Raw genomic sequence first — 24,192 nt, 5'->3', positions numbered from 1 at the left:
TTCAACTGTTTATTAATTGTAATTTTATAATCGCCACACAAACAAACACGGCCTGAAGATTTCATGACAGGTACAATCGGGGTAGCCCAGGCACTATGATTTACTTTTTTTTAATTCCGTTGTTAACCAGATTTACAATCTCTTGCTCTACTGATTTACGGATGGAAAAGGGCAAGGTACGCGCTTTGAGAAATATTGGACTGTAATTTGGTTTAAGGCTCAACGACGCTTGTATGTTCTTCATCGTACCTGTTGAGTCCTCAAAAACCCTTGGAAATCTCTCTAGCAGCACTCTAACAGCGGAAGAGTACGAACCCGCGGCAGGTGTTCGGACCGCAATGGTATTGACAGTTAAATGATAATTGCGTATGACCTTATTCCAATCAAAATTCAACTCCCGCATCCATTCCCGTCCCAAAAGTGGATGCTTCTGTATATTTACGACGAATAGGCGCAATACGCTTTTACGGCCTTTATACTGAACCATCACGTTGACGTATCCGCACACCTCAATTTTGTTTCCACAATAGCTCACCAATTCAACGTTTGTTTGTTCAAGGGAAACATTTTTCAAAAATTTTCTCTTGTCTGTTAAGCTAATCACCGAAAGTGGCGACCCACAGTCTACCTCAAACTTAATAACGACGTCGTTTACTTCTAACGGTACTATGATCTTTGAAAGGGATTTGAATTTATCTTCAACTTTGCAAATATCTAATACACAAATATCATCCACCTCGGCCTCTTCACTACTTACTGAACAACTCTGATTGCTCCCCTCTTCGATCATATTTGCATGCCATTTCGATTTCAACTTTTGCGTTTTTGCATTCGTGTTTTGTGTAAATTTAAAGCATACCCGTTGAAGATACCCTACTTTTTTACAAAAATTATATGTAACATTTTTGTGTTTACATTCATGCGCTAAATGAGTACTACTTCCACATCGAAAACACTTTCTGTTAGTAGATCCAGACTCTCGTTGAGTATTCGGTCGCTCAATATAGTTGACTTCTTGCTTCCTCTCCAGTACCTCAGCGCCCTCGCCTGATGCTTCCATTGAAATCGCGATTTCCCTAGCTTTATCGAATGTTACATTTTTTTCCTCTATCAGACGAGATCGAATTCGTTTCGACCGCATGCCGAACACTAATTTATTCCTCAATTCCATTTGAAGATATTTTTCGAATTTACAAAATTTTGCATTTCGCTGCAGCTCTGTGATGAATTCCATAACTGTCTCTCCGTCCTTTTGTGTGCGGGAGCGGAACTTCCACACCTCAACCAGTTGGCGCACCCATGTAATTTAACAAATAATCCTTTCGTCTTCCGTCCGGAACACCAAACATCCGGAACGCGCCTTCAAGGCGTTTCACTCATCTGGCCCATTTAGTTTTGTCTCGTTCAAATGGATCGATAGTGAAATTCGACCCTGCGATGTTTCCCCCATTAGAAGTTTCTCCTTGCAATGCCATTGTTTCCGTAGTATCAAGCAAATCGCTTTACATCAGCTCTCAGCATTCCAACAGCAGCAACGGTGGCAAATGTCACATACACACGTATAAGCAGCATAAACGTAGTTTGGGACGGGTTGATTTATGTGGTAGTGCAAGCAGATTCTAAGCGCCCCAATACGTAACACCTCAACATTTTCGGCTCCGTCAGCGAAACAGTTTTAAAACACAGGTAGATCCAATTTAATCCTTCCTTCGGTAAACAAAAATACCTCCTCCGAACTATTGACACGTGGATTCTTTCCGATCGTCGCCAAAACTGCTGTAATCAACTACCAAATATCAGACTGATCAAACAACAAAAGAAACCATGTAGCGTGGTTGATTTACGTAACTGAACTGAACAATTGTTTATTCTCTTGTATTCGTTTTTATGAAGTTATATATAGGTGTACAGGTAGGTTTGCTAATATATAGGATAAAGGTAGGCAAATCTAAGTAATTCTTAACACCTATGTTGAGCTTTTAATAAGCATAAATGAAACCACAAAACATCCATGATTGACGTTGATTTATGTTTTCAAAATCGGATCTAGAAACGGCAATGGAAAACGACGTATTCTTGCATTCTTTATTTCGGTAAGAATATTCCGAGAATGAAAACGCACTGAACTGCAAGAAGTTTAAAAACTCAACGCTGACTCTAATATATGAATAAATGCGAGAGAACTCATGGCAATGAGTTTATTTTACTCAAATCCATACTCAAATTTTGACATATTGTTCCAGTTTATGAATTTGAGTAATCGCAACTGAAACCTTGAGTTATGTTCAAAGAGCGTGTATGAAATTTCTACAATAAAATAATAATGATTCCAATAGGTTATCGTTATATAATGGTAGATTCAATGAGTATTTATTCTTTATGTCTTCGTAAGTCATTGTCGCGCTCACAGGAATATTCAACGATGAAATGTAATAGCTTTTCTATTAACAATTGAATTGAAATTCCATACAATTATCTATTTTGAAAATGTTGACTTCATAAGTTGACATGGAATTCCAACGACCAATATGCAACGTCAGGTCACATCTTTTGGGTAAACAGTTTAATCAGTTGGAATAAGAACGACACACATCGGTTAAGTTCAGTAACAATTATTAGGAAAATCCTATGCAGAGGAAATAAAAAGAGTCTGCTTTAATCAACCATTTATTCTAGAATGAGAAAATTCTATAATGTATTCCTGATGGCCTACTAGATGTATCCCACATTAGCAGATCCGAATGGATTCCGAATCAATTCCGAATCGGCGAAAAATTTTCATTCGGAATTCCAACTCCAGTGCACCAACCGATTCCGAATGAATTTCGCTTACGACCGGTTGATTCGGAAATCATTCGGAACTGAGTGAGAAGATGCGGACTGAATTGTCATTTCGTCTTCTTCTTCTTCTTTCCCGATTTTGCACGTTTTCGTATTGATTTTCAGTTTTTTTTAGACGAAAATATTCTATAACTGAATATATAAATTGAAATCTTCATGTTTTTCGGATATACAGAACTAGTAAATAACCAGCTCTTCTCAGAATCCCAACATAAACTGTTGAAATTCGCTGGAAATTAACAAAACGGCCTGCCTTAGTCAGCATCATCCATTCCTCTAGCTGGACTGTAGTGAAATGGCTTAAGTCGCCTAAATTTTACACTAACACATTCATAAAATTAGCGAATATTCAATGACATTTATAATGTCACTGTCAATCAGGTTGATCGAGCAGCCAACTCAGGCGAAAATTCTAGCACTGAACCGATCGAGCACTAAAAAATCATGCAGTCGAGTAAGAATTCATTGCTCATTCCGTCATTTCGATAATGTGGGTTGCGTCATTTCGATAATGTGGGATTGAGTTTAAATATACACGACAAACGGTTACTAATAACAATTGATGTAGGAATAAACCACAGCTTAATATAGTCCAAATTTAACACACCTCCTTAAGATGATGCTTTTATTCCCATCGCCAATCGATTGCGTTCCAATTTAATACGTTCCAGTGGTTTTGTTAGACCATCAGCAATTTGTTGCTCGGTGCTCACATACGTTAGTTTAACAATGTTTTCTTCCAGCTCATCTCGAATGAAGTGATGTCGAATGTCTATATGTTTTGTTTGTTCGTATACCCATTATTTTAAGCCACGCAAATTGCACTTTGATTATCACAATGAAGATCGACGGGTTGTTTCAATCCAAGCTGTGACAATAAACCATGCCACCACATAGCCTCTTGAACGGTAGCAGATAAAGCCATGTATTCAGCTTCACATGTTGAAAGTACCACCGTAGGTTGTTTTTGTCGTGAATACGACTTACTTTACTATGGGGCGCCTTTTCAAAATTTACCCTCTGAGAGAGTGATAAGTTTTTGATCGTGAATATCTCCTGTTATATCTAACGAATCAACATGATTCTTGCTACATGCCATCGGAAATATGATCACAATTTTATGATAAAACTTTCAGTTGTGTGACATATTCTTAAATAGTTCACAATTAAACTTTTCTGAAATGTTTGATATAAACGAGTATCAAAGAGGATAATTAATATAGCGCGTTTGCCTTTCTCGTATTTTGAAAGCTCATAGCTCAGTGATCTGTAGAAGGATTTATTTATATTATGACATTACTCACCCGCCTTTTTACAACACCATGACACTGCACCACCTTGCAGCATAAAGATGTAACCACTAGTTGACTTCCTACCATCCAAGTCTGCAGCCCAACTTGCATCGGAATAACCTTGCAATTCTGTACTTCCACATTTCGTGTAACGCAATTGGAACTTCGACGTGCCACGCAGATATCGAAGCAAATGTTTTACTCCTTTCCAATGCACAGGTCCAGGATTCGTATTGAAACAACTCAGATGATTAACCGCAAAGAGAATATCCGGTCTGGTACACTGGGCAAGACACATGAGACTGCCCACTGCTTCTTGATAAGGAACCTTTTTCATCTTTTCAATTTTTTCTGCAGTTTTTGGAGTCATTTCCTTAGTTAGTTTTATACTTGGATTCATCGGGGTCGATACAGTCTTACAGTCTTTCATATTAAACCTGTCAAGTACTGATTCGATATACGTTTCCTGATCCAATGATACTGCATTCTTCTCACGAGAAATGCGGATTCCGAGACAGCTGACTGCTTTACCAAAATCTTTCATACGAAATGTATTGCTTAATTTTATCTTGATATCCTTGGTAAGAGTCTGGTCGTTAGAAAAAATGATCACGTCATCGACATAAATTGCAACGAAAAGAATTTGTGTTCTGTTGATCCTGTAGTATAGACATGAATCATATTTCGAACGAATTAAGCCAAAACTTCGTAGAGCTGCATCGAGTTTGTAATTCCAGACACGACTTGACTGTTTAAGTCCGTAAAGTGCCTTGTTTAAACGACATATTAATTTTCGTTCATTTGAACTTTCGAAACAAGGCGACTGTTCCATGTAAATTTCTTCTGATAATTCACCTTGAAGGAAAGCTGTTGTCGCATCCATTTGGTCGATGAATAAATCATGTTTGGCTGCCATGGCAAAAAGGTATCGCAGTGAACTATGACGAACTACTGGGGAATAGGTCTCATCATAATCAACCCCCTTTCGCTGCGAGAAACCTTTTACAACCAAGCGTGCCTTGTATCTGTCCAAGGTGCCATTTGCATCATGTTTGGTCTTAAAAACCCACTTACATTTGATAGGTTTTCTACCGGGCGGTAATTCTGTTAAAATCCAGGTATCGTTTGACATTAGCGAATCGTACTCTTCATTCATTGCTCGTTTCCAGAGATAAGCATCCTCTCGAGATAAGGCTTCTTGGTGCGATGCTGGTTCATCGATAGGTGCACACTTATCCGGTCCGGTAGCTACTCCACTTAACTGTACTTGAGCATCAGATTCCTCCAATGTGTTATCATTTAATGAATGATTTCCGTTCTGTAAATGATTTCAAATGCGGTAGACCTTTGACTGAAATATTAAATTCATTGAACTTGCCTGGAAGTTTGTGCTCCCGACCGCTACGCCTCCACACCTGTGACTGAGGTGGATATGAAGTTTTCCACGGTGGGAGCACAGGAGCCACGTTAATTACTGTGACGTCCTCCTCATTATCAACACTTACGTCTTCACTGTCCGTGTAGAACTCTTCCTCGTCATCATTATCCGTCTTAGAAGACTGATCGTTAGAGCCGTTGATAGTTTTTGTGTGCGTGAATTCATAATCCAACTGTACCACGTTTCGAATCTTCCTGCATTCTGGTGGACTCGATTTACTCTCATCAATGAAACAGACCTTTCGACTGATAATTACTTTCCGCGAGTTCGGTGCGTACAAACGGTATCCTTTCGTGTTATCATCATAACCAACAAAGATGCATTCCTGATGCATTGATTTTCGATCCAGCTTCTGCCGTTGTTGTTTCGGTATCTGCGCCAATGTGAAAGATTTGGCTTTCTCCCTGTCTTCACTTGTTCTGGCGTATAATCATGACCTTGCGTCGGCGATCGATTAAGTAGATATGCGGAAGTGTGAACAGCTTCAGCCCAAAACTTCTTTGCTAACCCAGCTTCAAACAACAAACATCGAGTTCTTTCAACTATGGAACGATTAGCGCGCTCCGCCATTCCATTTTGCTGCGGAGTGTGAGCATTTGTTCTCTGGTGTTGAATACCATGTGTTTTCAAAAGATTTTGGAATCCTTTATTGAGATTTTCCTTTCCATTGTCGCTGCAGAGTATCTTGATTTTGCGTTCGGATTGTCGCTCAACCATTGCTTGAAAAATCTTGAAGATACTCAAAACTTCTGCTTCTGACTTCGTCTTCAGAAAATACATCCACATTTTCCTGGATTTATCATCAATATAAACAATGTAATACTTGTTTCCACCAAGAGAGAGTTTACTTCCATAGGCCCACATATATCAGTGTGAATAATATCAAGAACTTCTGTCGCACGTGAACCTTTCTTGCTAAAAGGATACCTGGAATATTTTCCCATTGGACACAATTTGCAATCGCTCATATCAGTATCTGCGATGGAAATCCCGTCTACTAATCCATTAGCTAGCTTGCGAACACCTTTCAAATTTAGATGACCAAGCCTCTGGTGCCACATCTTCAAAGTTACCGCTGATGAACAAGCTAACGCACTGATCAAGTTTTGTTCAAGTTTGAATAAATCATCATCGTGTTTAGCCGTTGCTACAGTACTTCCTTTTCCATCAATCGCCTTGCATCCGGTATTCGAGAAAACAACTATATACCCCTTTCTAATAATCTGCTTTACGGAAAGAAGATTAACTGATAGATCCGGGATAAACTGTATTTTTTCCACTGCAATACTGTTCGGTTGACATATTGGACGCAGAATAGTCGAGCCGATGCCCGTTATATTCATATTGTTTCCGTTAGCTGCAACGACAGTTCCGTTTGAAGGTTTCAAATTGTTCAATATCTCACGATGACAGGTCATATGCACACTTGCTCCGGAATCAATGAACCAGTCTTTGTTCTTTGTTGATGAAAAACTAAATAAAATAGCACAAAACGTGTTTTCCTTTCCTGAATTTCTACATTCACGAGCAATATGACCGAATTTGTGACACTTGTGACATTTGTAATGTTCCTACCCACTCGTCGGATATAGGGAAATTAATTCCGTTTTGTGTGCAGTAGACACAATCCGATTTACATAATCATCGATCGAAAAACATGAATTTAATTCCGTTTTCACTAGCTTGTGCAGAAGTCTTCGAATTCACTTTCTAATTTTTCCCAAACTACTTTCGCGGTTTTTGCTTCTTCTACGTGGACATAAAGTTCTGGTTCCAGCAAATGAATAATTTCTGCTCTCGCTCGACGGTCAGCAGCAGCATCGACAACTTTGTAGGTTCCGTCCGCATTCTGCTCCGGTTTAACTGCATTCCACAGGTCCTCCAACTCTAGATACGTTTCTACAGCAAACTTCCACTTTGGCCAATTTTCACGTCCTGTGAGCCGCGCAATTCCCGGAAGACTCGAAATATTGTGAACTATCCCACTTCCTGCGGTAAATCCGTCCTGTTGCTTTTCAAATGCTATAGCTTGATTGCCGCTTCCGCTTAGCATTTTTGATGCTTGATTCTGACAAAATATGACCGAAAAGAAACTTTTTTCACTACGATGGAATGTTCGCGAATAGGCCCATAACCTATTAGGAAAATCTTATGCAGAGGAAATAAAAAGAGTCTGCTTTAATCAACCATTTAGTCTAGAATGAGAAAATTCTATAATGTATTTCCGATGGCCTACTAGATGTATTGAGTTTAAATATACACGACAAACTGTTACTAATAACAATTGATGTAGAAATAAACCACAGCTTATTATAGTCCAAATTTTACAACAATAATGAAGTTTTATTTCACGTGTTTGTATATACACTAGTAAGGTTAGGGTGTTATAGTGATTTTCACTGTCGGCTAGAAAAGATTGCGATGCAATAAGATCGCGACAAAATGCCGCAAAGATAGCGAAACTGTCATTCGCATCGATTCAACCCCTTCGGGACCACAAGCCAGAAAAAAATATTTTTTAAATTGACCGTTACAATGACTAAATTTTTATTTATTATTAAGAAAACTTTAGTCATAATGAATTCATATTGATAATGCGTATGTGGCAGATTACGGCTACAACTTGCACGGATTTTTTAGGCGTGTGCTATTTATTTGACATAATGTACGATTCAGACGATCCACCTCCTTCCGTCACCGTCACCGGAACGTCAGCTTTCGTCAAAATTAGTTTAATACTTTCTTTATCGGAACGTTCACACGCTCCGTCCGTCAAGACGTTCCATGACGGTGACGTTACGTGTGAATGGCTTCATATGAATGCATGTAATTAATGTTGACGGAGATTGACTGTGACAAAAGAAGACGGATCGTCTGAATCGTACATAATGGTTATTTTTTTTTTTTTTTTTTTTTTTTTTTTTTTTCCAGTTCGGGTTTACATCTCATCCAAGTCAGTCGACAAACAAAATCGCTTACGTTGGGGACAGAAGAAACCAAGTACAGTATTGTGTAGTGAACAATAGACCTCGAAAATGAGTGAACCAAACGAACAAAAGCTACCGTCGGTACGAAAGAATACAATTATTGTTGACTTCAGACAGTGCAAAATTCGACCTTCGATACGAGAACTTGAAGGTTTGCTTAAGGAGCAAATGCATCTTGACATTAAACGTGTGCATTTACTTCAATGCAATAAGACCAATAATGTTGTTTATATCCAGTTCTATAAAGAGTTGGATGCAATTCAATTCGCTAAAGACAATAATAATGTGCACTATGTGGAGCATGAAAACATCAAGTACAACATTCCAGTATATATGGAAGATAGTGCTATAGAAGTGCGTGTGCATGATCTTCCCTCAAGCGTCATCGATCCTTATATTCGCAAAACCATGTCCCAATACGGAGAGATTCTCTCTATCGAAAAAGAAAAGTGGAAGAATTTTTTCCCCGGTATTCTAAATGGCGTACGTTTGTTACGAATGCGCTTGAGGAAGCCTATACCTTCTTATGTGACATTCGGTCAGGATACAAGAATACCGTGCAAATCACTTGTTACCTATGACAATCAGATGGCCACATGTCAATATTGCCAAAAAGCTGTTCACTACGGTAAGCCATGTGATAAACCGGACAAGGAGACAACTATACCAAAGGACAACGGTGCTTCCTTCACATCAACCCCAAGCAACCCCAGTACACCTGTGACAGTCACCAACAACAGTGAAGAATCCTCTTCAACGAAACCATCCAACGTATCCCCTATAGAACAAAGTACACCAGCTGCAGTTAACAGCTTACCATCCAACCAACCAGCAACTGCAAACAATGTACAACAAAGCGCAGCCACAGCAACTAGCAACGAAATTAACAACAATACCACCGATGCGGCAATGGATGACGAGACGAACCACGAACGAAGTGCCCCTCAATCCTCGCAGGAGGAAAATGGAAGCTCCTCTCCCCCTAGAAAAAGGGTGACAACGAGATCCAATACAAAAAAAAAATCTTTTATTTAAAAATTCAGCTAAATCGGCCACGTAAAGCTTGTACGCAAATAGGCCTGAATAAAATATCTTTTAAATAAAAAAAAAAAAAAATGGTTATTTTGTGCTTAATATGTTCCCTTTTCATTTATATTTTGTATTCATCGACGCCTTGGTTCTCAAAACCTCGTGCTTTATTCGATTGTGCTATTTGTCTACTTTAAAAAGTTGGTCGTCTTTGACAGACATACATTTGTTGATGCTTTCGATGAATAATGAAATAACAATTGTCGCTAAGGAATTTTACCAGTTGAAAATGCAATTGGCCTCAATCCAACAGCTGATTAATTTTTCTATTGGCCTAATGCTAGTCAATTTCAATACAACAGACAGCGAAGGGGTTAAAACAACTGTTCAATTTTCTGGCAGCGATGCCAGGTAAAATTTTAGGCGTCTGCGTATTAGAAATGGTCCTGTGCGACCTCAATATTTAGAAGTATGACGAAAAAAACAAACGAAAACCCTACAGTAATAGCAAAAGTCATTAAAATATACGATTGTTTATAAAAATTTCGAAAATCTGCAAAAAAGTCGGCTTAATTGCAAAGTCTGCTAACAAACGAAATTGCAAATTTACATACCAATCTGCAAACCTGGCATCAGTGGCTCTGACGCTCATTATTTCGCTATCCTGCGACGATTCCGTCGCATTCTATGTCCAGCTGAAAACCACTATATTATAATGAATGAAAAAAGGCGGGTGAGTAATGTCAGAGACATAACTGGATGTCGTGAATACGAAAAAACTGACACGCTCCCATCACTTTTCCGAATATCAGTTAGTTGATTGATTGTATGAATTGTGCAAGCTTTCCTCTTTTTCACTAATAGAATTTGAAGCGATACACCTACATTAAAGTACAGATTAGTTACATTAAACAGCTACTATTCTACAACTATATATTCCAAACTTGAAACAATTCCTTTTTAATTTGCTAATATAGGAAGCTAGGTACGACAAATTTGTAGTTTATTTTTATTGAAGCTATGAAGTTCGAAGATATCTGATTCTTCTCGAAATTTCAGTACGAGACAATTGCAATGGCCTGGTCTGAAATGTATCTACGATCTTCGGTATGCAAAAGTGATTCTAATAATAATAATGATAGTAATAATAATAATACAGATTAACCTGTATATATGGCAACCCTGTTTCGCATGGCATATTTTCACACGACCCCATACTAGTATAAAGATGTGTTCAACATCATCACTTTCGCTTTCGCATTGCCGTTCGTAATTGAATGTGTTAGTGACGGTACAAATCTGCTTTTCTACCTGTTTTCGGAGCCATCGTTCTGACGGTGTCTCGTACGTACAGAGTAGCTGCTTTAACTTAAATGACGCTATTTCTCACATCACATTTCCTTTTATACGTGCTAGTGGTAGCGGTGGACGGACGTCCCCTTTGTTAGAATTCCTTTCCTATACGCAGAACGGGAAACAGTGAAACGATATAAAAGAGAGAGTTAGCAGAGCGGCAGCCAGTAATACTGAATGGGTCGTCGAGCTGTTAACAGCATATTGTGGAGGAACAATTAAGGGCAAGGCAAAGTCCCGCTCTAACGGTGCTGGTCTGAAGTGCCCAGTTGGCGGCAGAATCCATCGTTTGCCTCGGAAGGGGAACTACGCCGAGCGTGTCAGTGCTGGTGCATCGGTCTATCTGGCGGCAGTGATGGAGTACTTGGTTGCCGAAGTGTTGGAATTGACCGGTAACGCTGCCCATGACAACGAAAACGAAAATCATCCCTCGCCATCTGCAGCTGGCCATCCGTTGAAAACCCCGTCCTTTTCAGGATGACCACATCACTGTGATAAAGAAATATTTAGAATTGCTTTAAGTTTAGCCAGTTCTGATACGCCTGGAAAGTAGTATGCGCAAATCAAGTGGAAACATTTGTTCTATCAATTTTTGTTTTCGGCCGCATACTAAAGTACTCGCGACAAAAATACATATTGATCTGTGGCAACTCTGTTTCGCACGGCATATTTGTAAACTAGTATAAAGATGTGTTCAAAATCATCACTTTCGCTTTCGCATTGCCGTTCGTAATTGAATGTGTTAGTGACGGTGCAAATTATTTTAACTCCCATCTTGATGAATCTTTTGGTAGGAAATATTGATATCTGAGATGGTTCTCGTGTGTGTCTTGTTTCGGCAATGGGCCTTGCTGGACTTTTTGGCTGCCTTTTCCGGTGTCATTGTGCTGACGGTGTCTCGTGCATTCAGATCGGGAAACAATGATACGACAGGTCCTCAATATTGCTGTCGTGTGTCTTGTTTCGGGAAGAGTTGCTCAGCAAATGGTAGGAAAAGTGAACCATTCAACTTTTATATGGATGCTCTTGTATAGATACAGACATCTCGCGTTCTGATTGGCTGGTGCTGTCATGGGTTAAATCAAACAGGTTTTTCAATAGTGTACTATTGAAAAACTTCAATATTGTTGTAATACACGTTCAAGTTGAAGATTTTCGATTCTATTGGTAGTTAGATTATATAAATCCTTCTACAGATCACTGAGCTATGAGCTTTCAAAATACGAGAAAGGCAAACGCGCTATATGAATTATCCTCTTTGATACTCGTTTATACCAAACATTTCAGAAAAGTTTAATTTTTAACTATTTAAGAATATGTCACACAACTGAAAGTTTTATCATAAAATTGTGATCATATTTCCGATGGCATGTAGCAAGAATCATGTTGATTCGTTAGGTATAACAGGAGATATTCACGATCAAAAACTTATCACTCTCTCAGAGGGTAAATTTTGAAAAGGCGCCCCATAGTAAAGTAAGTCGTATTCACGACAAAAAGAATGAAAGGTAACAGGAATGTTTCAGTGGTATCTGACTTACTGGTCGAAAAGGAAGTAGTAGGAAATTGATTTCCAACAACATCATTCAACTCTCAGTCTAACAATAATAGTTCAGGATGCCATGACTTCCTTGAATATCAGATCAAATTATAATATAAATATATTTCAGTGTTTATTACTTGGTTCATCATCAAATGTTTTCACAAAATATGTCGATTTTAATTTGTGTCTCCTGTCACGACGCCATCTTGTTTAGATCCAAATCAGAGCTTCAAAATCAGCTGATTGTAATGTAAATAAACAATCAGTAAAACAATCGTTTTATGATTTACTTCGTTTATTGCATGAAAATTAGAGATTTTTGATCGATTCTCTCACAATAACTTGTTGGTTTACCTAAAATGCATCAGATAGTGTTTTTTGACATCAAGTGGAGGTAATTTTCATAATTTGAGAATCGCGATGAATATCAAAACATCGCAGTGTTTGGGGCCCGAAACGCGAGGGGCTCAACGTAATCGAAGTACTTTCGAATGGCTGGTGGTAATACGGCTGATTTTTCATTAATAAACTTTTATTTCATCACTATTGCAGTGGATACTAATAGATAACTTAGACGGAAAAGTTTGATTTTTTTCTTTCCTATTTTTCGTGAAATCTGTATGAATCTGTATTAAGTTTAGGAAATCTGTATAGAATCTATATTAAGTCTGTATGCGCATGTGAAAAACTGTATAATACAGATAAATCTGTATAAGTGGCATCTCTGCTTCCATGTGACATTCGCCTTCCCTTTTATACGCAACGTGCAGATTTCCCCCCAGACGGATGGCTATGTCTGCCAGCCATTTTTGCCGGAATTCTGCCAGAATTCCGCAAAAGTCTGGCAACAATGCAACAACCGTATCCGGCAGAGAATTTCGCCTAGCGGTTATTAACGGTTCTGTTTCGGTCGGATTCTTGCCATACAAGATTGGCAGAACCGTTTTGAATCGGTTCTACATTTTAAGCGTCTTGGTTTTATTTTTTCAATAAAAGATACATTTGAAAGGCAAGAAGTTATTGTCCTTCATATATACTAATGATCGAACTCGTATCGTGTGACCTTCGCTGGTTCGGCTTTGCCAAATTATGTCCTTCTGGACAGGGTTCGTCTACCCGTACGTCTCTTCGTGCCGCGGGTTATGAACTGTACTAATTGCCAGCAATTAGGACACACAGCCTCCCATTGTGCGAATCGGCCCCGTTGTTCGAAGTGTGGAGAGCGTCATGCGGATGGCTCTTGCGGAAGAGACATTGAAAAGTGTCTCTACTGCAGTGAGGGTCCGCATGATCTCTCAGCATGTCCCACCTACAAATTGCGTGGAGATAAGCTAAAGCACTCTTTGAGGGAACGCTCCAAGCGCACATTTGCAGAAATGCTAAAGAGTGCTACACCACCAACCCCATCTGGAAATCCCTATGCTTGCTTGTCAACAGACGAGTGCGATTCAGACGACCCTCTCGAAGGCACATCTTCGGCCATCCCTCGTAGCAACAGGAAAAGGAGAAATATTTCCTCTCATAAGCTACCTAGTAAGGGTTCGAAGGTGGCCCTTGAGGGGCCTTCAAAAGTAACAGCTAATGGTAGTGTTAGTAAAACACCGAAGCAAAGAATAGCTCCTGATCTAGAAAAACTGAGATCTGATAAGGAGTTTCCAACACTTCCTAAGACAAACAAAAACTCTATTGCCCCTAAAGACCAGTCAAAGAATCAACCAAATGCTGGATTTATTAAATTCTCTGATATAGTGGACTGGATTTTTAAAACTTTCAATATCTCTGACCCCTTGAAAGGTATTTTGATGACCTTTGTACCCGTAGCTGAGACGTTTTTGAAACAGTTGACTGTAAAATGGCCCCTTCTTTCAGCGATTGTATCCTTCGATGGCTAATTTATCCAATGAGGTCAAGGATTTGATCACTGTTTTACAATGGAATTGCAGAAGTATCATCCCAAAAATTGATTCCTTCAAACATCTATTATATACCACGAATTGCGATGCATTTGCATTGTGCGAAACTTGGTTAACTTCTGAAATATCTCTCAACTTCCACAATTTTAATATTATTCGTTTGGATCGAGAAACCCCCTATGGAGGAGTACTTTTGGGAATCAAAAAGTGCTATTCCTTTTATCGAATTAACCTCCTCTCGATACCAGGTATTGAAGTTGTCGCATGTCATGTTACAATCAAAGGTAAGGACCTTTGTATTGCTTCCATCTACATTCCCCCTAGAGCCTCGGTTGGGCATCAGCGGCTCAGTGATATCATAGAACTCCTTCCCGCACCAACGTTGGTTTTAGGTGACTTTAACTCACACGGTACGGGATGGGGTTGTCTTCATGACGATAACAGATCAGCTATGATCCATGATATTTGTGACAACTTCAATATGACAATATTGAATACGGGAGAAATGACACGGATTCCTGCACCACCAGCAAGACCAAGTGCGCTGGATTTATCCCTTTGCTCGACATCGCTACGGTTGGATTGCAAGTGGAAGGTAATCCCCGATCCCCACGGTAGCGATCATCTACCTATCGTAATTTCAATCGCCAACGGATTAAGACCATCGGAGACAATCAATGTTTCGTATGACCTCACACGAAATATTGATTGGAAATATTACGCAAATTCGATGTCTGAGAAACTGGAAACAACACAAGAACTTCCTCCGGAGGAAGAGTACACGCTTTTGGCTGGCTTGATTCTCGACTCCGCGATTCAAGCTCAGACGAAACGTGTACCCGGCGCGAAAACTAACATCCTTCCTCCCAATCCGTGGTGGGACAAAGAGTGCTCATCACTGAACGCGGAAAGATCTTTAGCATTCAAAAAGTTCAGAAAATATGGAACACCTGATAATTATAGAAATTACGCAGCGCTAGATAAGCAAATGAAGAACTTAGTTAAAGCAAAGAAACTAGGTTACTGGCGACGGTTTGTTGACGGATTAACAAAAGAAACATCGATGAGCACTCTTTGGAACACAGCCCGACGAATGCGAAACCAAAACACCACGAACGAAAGCGACGAATATTCCAACCGTTGGATATTCGATTTCGCTAAAAAAGTATGTCCAGACTCTGTTCCGGAACAGAAGATCTCCCGCGCCGCGACATCAAAAACAAACGAAACACCGTTTTCGATGGTAGAGTTCTCACTTGCGCTCTTGTCATGTAACAATAAGGCCCCGGGGTTAGACAGAATCAAATTCAACTTGTTGAAGAATCTGCCTGACACCGCCAAAAGACGCTTGCTGAATTTATTCAACAAGTTCCTAGAGGGTAATATTGTCCCACACGACTGGAGACAAGTGAGAGTTATCGCCATTCAAAAACCTGGGAAACCAGCCTCCGATCACAATTCGTATCGGCCGATTGCTATGCTTTCCTGTATCCGGAAATTGTTCGAAAAAATGATTCTGTTTCGTCTAGACAATTGGGTCGAGACTAATGGCTTACTTTCAGATACACAATTCGGCTTCCGCAGGGGCAAAGGAACGAACGATTGTCTTGCGTTGCTCTCAACCGAAATTCAAATGGCATATGCTCGTAAAGAACAAATGGCGTCAGTTTTCCTAGACATCAAGGGGGCTTTTGATTCAGTTTCCATAAATATCCTATCTGAGAAGTTGCATCAGCATGGTCTTTCCCCAATTTTGAATAACTTTTTGTATAATCTGTTGTCCGAGAAATACATGTATTTCGCACATGGTGATTTGTCGACAATACGATTTAGCTACATGGGTCTTCCTCAGGGCTCATGCTTAAGCCCCCTTTTATACAATTTTTACGTAAAAGATATCGATACATATATCAACACATCTTGCACGCTAAGACAACTTGCCGACGACAGCGTTGTGTCCATTATAGGATCCAAAACTGCCGATCTGCAAGGACCATTACAAGATACACTCCACAACTTGTCCACGTGGGCTCTTCAACTTGGTATCGACTTTTCTACGGAGAAAACTGAGCTGGTTGTATTTTCAAGGAAGCGAGAACCAGCACAACTACAGCTTCAACTAAGGGGTGAAACCATAGCTCAGGTCTTCACATTCAAATATCTCGGGGTCTGGTTCGACTCCAAAGGCACCTGGGGATGTCATATTAGGTATCTGAAACAAAAATGCCAACAGAGAATTAACTTTCTTCGTACAATAACCGGATCATGGTGGGGTGCCCACCCAGGAGACCTGATCAGGCTGTACCAAACAACGATATTGTCCGTAATGGAATATGGATGCTTCTGCTTCCGATCCGCCGCGAACATACATTTCATTAAACTGGAAAGAATTCAGTATCGTTGTTTGCGTATTGCCTTAGGTTGCATGCAGTCGACTCATACGATGAGTCTCGAAGTGCTTGCGGGCGTCTTACCGTTGAAAAATCGATTCTGGGATCTCTCATATCGATTGCTAATCCGATGCGATATCTTAAATCCGATGGTGATTGAAAACTTCGAAAGGCTTGTCGAGCTCAATTCTCAGACCCGTTTTATGTCCTTGTATTTTGATTACATGGCTCAGAATATTAATCCTTCTTCGTTTGTTTCCAACCGTGCTCATTTGTTGGATACTTCTGATTCTACTGTGTTTTTCGACACATCCATGAGAGAAGAGATTCGTGGAATTCCGGATCACGTGCGCCCTCAAGTGGCCCCAAATATTTTTTATAATAAATTTAGAACATTCAACTGTGAAAAGATGTTTTACACTGACGGATCAAACATCAACGAGTCCACAGGCTTCGGCATCTTCAATCAGAACATCACCGCTTCGTACAAACTCAGTGATCCGGCTTCAGTTTACGTCGCAGAATTAGCTGCTATTCAGTACACCCTCGAGATCATTGACACGTTGCCCAAAGACCATTACTTCATTGTCACGTCTAAGCTCAATAGAAGCTCTCCGGGCAATGAAGCCAGGAAAGTATCCCCCATATTTCCTGGGGAAAATACGGGAACACTTGCGAACTTTATCTGAACGGTCTTATTCAATATCGTTAATCTGGGTCCCTTCACATTGTTCCATTCCGGGAAATGAAAAGGCAGACTCATTGGCTAAAGTGGGCGCATTAGAAGGTGATAATTATGAAAGACCAATCTGCTTCAATGAATTTTTCAGTATTTCTCGTCAAAGAGCACTTGAAAGTTGGCAAACTTCATGGAGTAATGACGAACTGGGACGATGGCTACATTCCATTATCCCTAGGGTATCGACGAAACCTTGGTTCAGGAGGATGAACGTGAGTCGCGATTTCATTCGTGATATGTCTCGGCTCATGTCTAATCACTACACATTCAACGCACATCCTCGGCGTATTGGAGTCATGGAGAGCGGTCTCTGCACCTGTGGCAACGGTTATCAGGACATCGAGCATGTCGTATGGTCATGTGTGGGGTATTGTGACGCCAGGTCTGATTTAAAGGACTCCCTCAGGGCCCGAGGTAGACCACCTGATGTTCCGGTTCGAGATGTGTTGGCGAGTCGGGATATTTCATATATGTTGCTCATATATAAATTCCTTAAACACATTAATATACAAGTGTAATCTGCGTTAGTTACCCCTGTTCCTCGACTGATGCTAAGAAGAAACTCCACCCACAGGTTCGACACTAACATCCGCCCGAATCTCCCCATCCCTCGTCTGTCCACCATCTTCATTGGAACTAACAAGATCTTTCTGCTGTCACTAAATTTTCTGCTTCCCCCTCCCACGTTTTTTCACCATCTCGATGTCAACTAATTAGATCTTTGTCGTTCTTAGTCATTTTGTTCCCATATCCCCTTTTTACTCTGTTCTCCGTAATATTTACTTCTCTGTATATTTTTTTTTTCATTTTCCTCCGTAACATCATCATCATTGCCCACGGACGGCCGCTGTAGTCTATGAGATGAATATGGGCCACCCGCCTGGTATTCGTAGCCTGGGGGTGTCCCCCGCGAACCCACACGGACAGAAAAAAGCGGCTAATACCAAGATACTTACCAACGTGTTACATTCAGTACGCCGGCCGGTGCCGATTGCCAGCTGAAGGCGGGATTTGCCAAAGTCATTACATTATCTTAATATACTATCCTAGTTTTAAGTTATTTGTTAATTAAAATTAGAAAAAGCCGTTGGCATCTTAGAGCTTAAGCAGTGTACCTTAATAAATTATACAATTGAAAAAAAAAATATATACTAATCATGGAAAATGTTATTGTGTCAATAACATTGCTTTCTCACTACCAAACATACCCATATTTCAATCTCATTTAGCTCGTCTCAAGATTGTTTTTTTACGTACATGCGGGATTGACGAATATCAAATAAAGTCGAATAAAATAGAGTGAGTATAATCAGAGTGACGACAGCTGTTCGTTTGGAATGACAGCCACCATTTCCAATCGAGCAAACGACCTGTCAATTCAATGTAAAACTAATGGAATGTTTTGAATTGTTGCCAACATTACGGACGAGAAGTCGTCACTCTGGTTATAGGTACTCTAGAATAAAACAAGAAAAAGGAGGGAAATAAACAAGACACGTACGGCGAGATAATAACGCAATTTCGCATGGACAATTTTGACAGCAGCCGGAATGCAGCCAGCCTTCTGACGGTTGCCAGAATTCCTCACAAGCGGGTTTGTGTAGACTTACACCGACGACACGACCTGCCACTCGTCTATCGAAACTGTATTGCAAATGTAACTATCCCTCAGTAACTGGTAATGTCAAAACGAAAATGCCTGAAAAACTATTGAAACTGGCAACACAAGTTGATAGATTATTGATTTTAAATAACAGTTACCATAACCTTGGTTACTGCATATTGGAGACTTGGGAAATGTAAACAAAACAAACTGTCTCGAGTGGAATTATTATTTAGTTTAATCGGATAGAGGTCTTCGTTAAGGCTTGCTGGTGCTCGAACATATTAAGGTAGCGCTTCGCCGTGGTCACGGGAGTTCGCTGCCTATCCCGGGGTTTTATGCACTTTACCCAAAATTGTGAGAAAACAGGGAAGAAAACGGAAATTCCAAGAACATACGATTCTAGATAATTAATTTTTCTATCGATTCGTATATAATTTGTGCCTGATAAACGTTTTTATCGAAAGATTTCGTGCGAGTTATAAAAATAAATGAGTTTTTCCTTATTCTTTCGCACGCACACAATGTCAACGCATGCATTGGGGTGTGCAAAATGCCACATGCGGTAGACGCTAACAACATTTCTTTTGTTTTCGTTGTCCGTTATCTCTGCGTAAACGTTGAATATAGATGAGTAGAAAATGTAAGTAAGTATTACTACTTTGTAAAATAATTTCTATTCGTGTTTCAGTAGTACCAGAAATCAGTAATGATTTTCATCATTACTTTTTCGTAAACAAATTATGTTGGATACAATATATGTCATGAGAAAATAAAGTATCATTTTATTGGCCAATGTGTAAGTTCAATTCGAATCTATCAAACTGTCATGATGTTGTTATTGCCATGTGTGCTGTGTTTGAATTTTGATAGAAACTGAAAATACTGCTCTAAGAGGGTCGAAGTTTTTTATAGTTATCTGAACATATACAGGTTTCTTATGAGACCGGCAGATATTCTCCCCAATCAGTTGTTGAATTCCGATAAAAAGCTTTCTTTGCGTCAATAAGATTGTAGCACCAGCCATGGTATAAATTTGTACGCTAAAAATCACCTTGGAAATCTGTTGAAATTGTCAATGGTTGGTAAAGATTCACAAAAGGAACGTAAAATCAAGACTTTGTTTAGCTTGAGTTCGATTTACATTTCAGTCATAATTTATACGATTCATCTTGCATTGCAACATCATAACAACAGTTGATGCAGTAAAAAAAAAGAAATGTGAAGCAAGTTTGAATTATTTCTAACAGTTTATTAAAAAATAATGAGATATGTTAGAAAGACAGCATCACACAATGAAACAGCTCTGTTTTTTTTTCAAACATTAAATAGATTGTAATTCTCAATTACATCCAAAACAGCGCTCATGGAAAATTCTTAGAAATAATTGACCTGTTCTAATTCAGTACTTAGAAAGTAAGGATTTTCATATAATCAATATTTTCTTCGGAGTATTTAAGCTAAACTATAATAAAAGACAACAAATAACTTCAGAAAATCTTGATATTATTAAGATGATCCTTGTTTGCTACGATGTTTCATCTACTCGTGAACTCAATTTGATTTCTCAGAGGAAAATCGATTGAAGGCCATTGAAATTTAGATCGATAAAAACTCAGTTTTCACATTTCATTTGCATGTAGGTTTGTAAAAATTGATTTCGTCATCTTCTATTTTCACACAAGTAATGGTTTGGATCATGATCAACTAAATCGAGCGAAATATGCGATTGAGTTTCTTTTCAAAGTCTTTCGATGTCATCTTTTCTTTCCAAGCAGCCTAAATTGCAGGGCAAAATCGATATCAATTCCTAAGTAATTACAAATCCACAACGATCCACTCTCAATGGTATAGTTCTACCAAACAGTGAGGCGTCGGCCGATTTTTTTTCAATTCTGAATTGATCTACTTGTTTCCTGCTCCAAATGGTAAAAAGACGTATGGCTTTTCCATTGCAGAGCCCGCAACTCGTAAACGTGGTGAAAATTGTTCATCAGAATTTATTCAGAAAATATAAATTTATTATTATTTGATTTTTCTTGTTTTGCAATCATTTGTAATAAATCTCTTGTAGAAGAAACATTAGCGGATTGATGTTCTCCGCAAAATTAAAAAATATTTTTCTGTTGAGTCCGCATAGTTTTGAATACCTCATAAAATTGCAGTACTGATAGTGCTGATGACAAGAAATTTTATAAGTGTAATGACAGAAGAGTAAATTGAAGTGAAGTATGAAAGAATAGAAACGAACTTTTTAGGGGGCCCGTAAATTCGAAGATTTAAAAATTTTTGTTTCGTAAATTTAAATTTTTTGTTTCGTAAATTCGAAGATTTAAAAATTGTTGCTCACAATGGACCATACCTTGGAACTTTTTGTTTTTTTGGCTCCTACAATCCTTCAAGATAGAGGTATTTTCGAAGGGGGCCCGTATTGAAATCCCTTCGGACCCGGTTTTTTCTCTCGGCGGCCCTGCATCTGGGTATTGAATTCTCTGCGGAGAAAACAAAGCTGGTCACCTTTTCAAGAAAGCATGATCCCGTACAGCTTCATATGACGGGAAAAATTATCGCGCAAGTTATATCTTTCAAATACCTCGTAGTGTACTTTGGAATGTGATGGAATATGGATGCGTTTGCTTTCGTTTCACTGCAAACTCTCATATTATCAAACTTGAGCGAATTCAGCACCGTTGTTTGCGAATTGCCTTAGGCTGCATGCATTCGACACATACAATGAGTCTTGAAGTTCTGGCGAGAGTTGGGAGCTTTCATCACGCCTCCTGATAAGATGTGAGGTACTGAATCCCCTGGTTATTAGTAACTTCAAAAGGCTAGTTGAGCTTCAATCTCAACCAAGATCATGAATCTTGGTTGAGATTGAAGCTCAACCATATTTTAACCATATGTCACAGGAAATCAACCCTTCAAGATGTATTCCTATCCATGTCAGCCTCCTAAATATATCTGACTCAACTATATTTTTCGACACATCCATGCAGCGCGAAGTGCAATCCAGTGGAATCCCGGATCACCTACGCTCGATGGAAATCCCAAAAATATTTACAAGTAAGTTCAGGTATATTGACTCTGAGAAAATGAAGTCAAGAATCTGCATCTGTTTATATAACAGAGTTAGCAGTAGTGTTTATTATAGCTTGAGTGTAATCGTCACATTATCTCCCAACCATTATGTCCTCTTCACAGATAGACTGAGTGGAGTTGAAGCCATTCACTCAAGCATAACTGGCAAGAATGAGCCGTTTCTCGTGGGCAAAATAAAACAGTGCCTGAGCGATATATTGAATAATAATTAACAAATCACTATAGGATGCGTTCCAGCTCATTGCTCCATTCCATGCAATAAAAGAGCCGCTTTTAACGAATTCTTCTTGGGATAAAGGTGATCTGGGTCGGTGGATGCATTCAATTATTCTTAAAATATCGACAAAGGCATGGTTCAGGGGACTGGATGTGAGTAGGGATTTCATTCGTGTGATGTCAAGACTCATATCCAATCGCTACACGTTATATGCACATCTTTTTAGGATTGGACTTTCCTAACCTAATCATTGTGCTTGTGGCGAAGGTTCTCGTGATATTGATCACGTCATTTGGACATGCGTGGAGTATCTTGATGTCAGATCTCAACTATTAAATTCTTTGCGTACCCAAGGTAGACTATCCAACGTCCCAGTTCGAGACATTCTTGCTTGTCGTGACCTTTTGAGAGTTAGTTCTGACTCCTACTGCGTCCATTAGTTCATCCAATAGCAAAATTTTAATGAAAATGATGTTCTGATAAAAACAAACTTAAAATAGGTTACTAAATCAACAACAAAATGTATAAAAATTTCAGCTAATTTTATAATATATTTAAAAAATAAGAGGAATATGTTTTATTAAACTCAAATCTTTGTAACTATATTAGTATTATATTAGGATACGAATTATATATAAAAGTGATGCAACGACGAAGAAATACTTATGTGAACTGCCTTAAGAAATAAACTTACTTATGGAATTTTTTTTTAAATTTGCTATCAAGTGCTCAGATTTTTTATATTTTCCATATGGGGAGGCATTAGATTTTTTCAACGTATTGCATCTAGTCGCTCTGTTTCATCTAATTATCTCTCCGTGAGCTCCATTTCATCACGTTTGTTTGCTATTGCCGGTACTTCAGAAACCGAAAACTGAATATCGGCATAGTGGCATTCGGTTCATTCAACCATAAACTAATATAAGCTACAAAATGTTTCGCGATTCTCTATGACGGTTCGAAGTTTAGAAATAAAATGTCCTGAAACAAGACTTGGATGAAATTCAGCAAATGATTTATGGAACTATCAATCCTTTATTTGGTTACATACTATCATGATCTGTAAACTAGATCAATTTACTAGTCAATTTAAAGAAACTAATGGAAAAACTATTTTCAAATTGACATTGTTACACTAAGTACCATACATCTGAAACGTGTGGTTGGATCCGAATGAAAATTAAGATATTCTTATGGCATTTTAACACCGTTGATTTGAATCCAAGCTTGTAAATATCGGTTCAAAGATCTCCGAGAAAAGTGAGTGGCTATATTACCTCAGTTGCGTCCTTCCATAACAATTTTAAAGTGAATTAGGACAGTATTATTGGCTGTTCTCAGAAAAAACGTGCGATATTAATATTTTCTGTAGATATCTAAAGATATCTGATGTGAAATCTGAAGAGAAGGATAATGAAAAATCCGTAGATGTACGAATAAATGCATAAGGTTGGCTTCGCTGCTTACATATCCTTCCACCGAGAGTAACAGAAAGAAAGAAAGAAAGAAAAAATACAAACAATATAGGCATTGAGAGTTGCGCAAAACCTGCCGGCCAACGGTATCCTGTTGCTACGCTACGTTCGTATACATACACCAGCAACATTTGAGCTGAACTCTGCATAAAAGGATTCGGATAGTTGTGCTTGAACCGACGCCCGTTCAGTTGCATTTGGACTCGATATTCGTTCGCATCGTGAAAATCGCTTCGTTTGTTTTGTTCGAAACACAATGGGATTTCAAAC

This window comes from Malaya genurostris, chromosome 2 (genome assembly GCF_030247185.1).
Source record: "Malaya genurostris strain Urasoe2022 chromosome 2, Malgen_1.1, whole genome shotgun sequence".
Taxonomy (NCBI): Eukaryota; Metazoa; Arthropoda; class Insecta; order Diptera; family Culicidae; genus Malaya; species Malaya genurostris.
Note: the sequence above shows the minus strand (reverse complement) of the source record.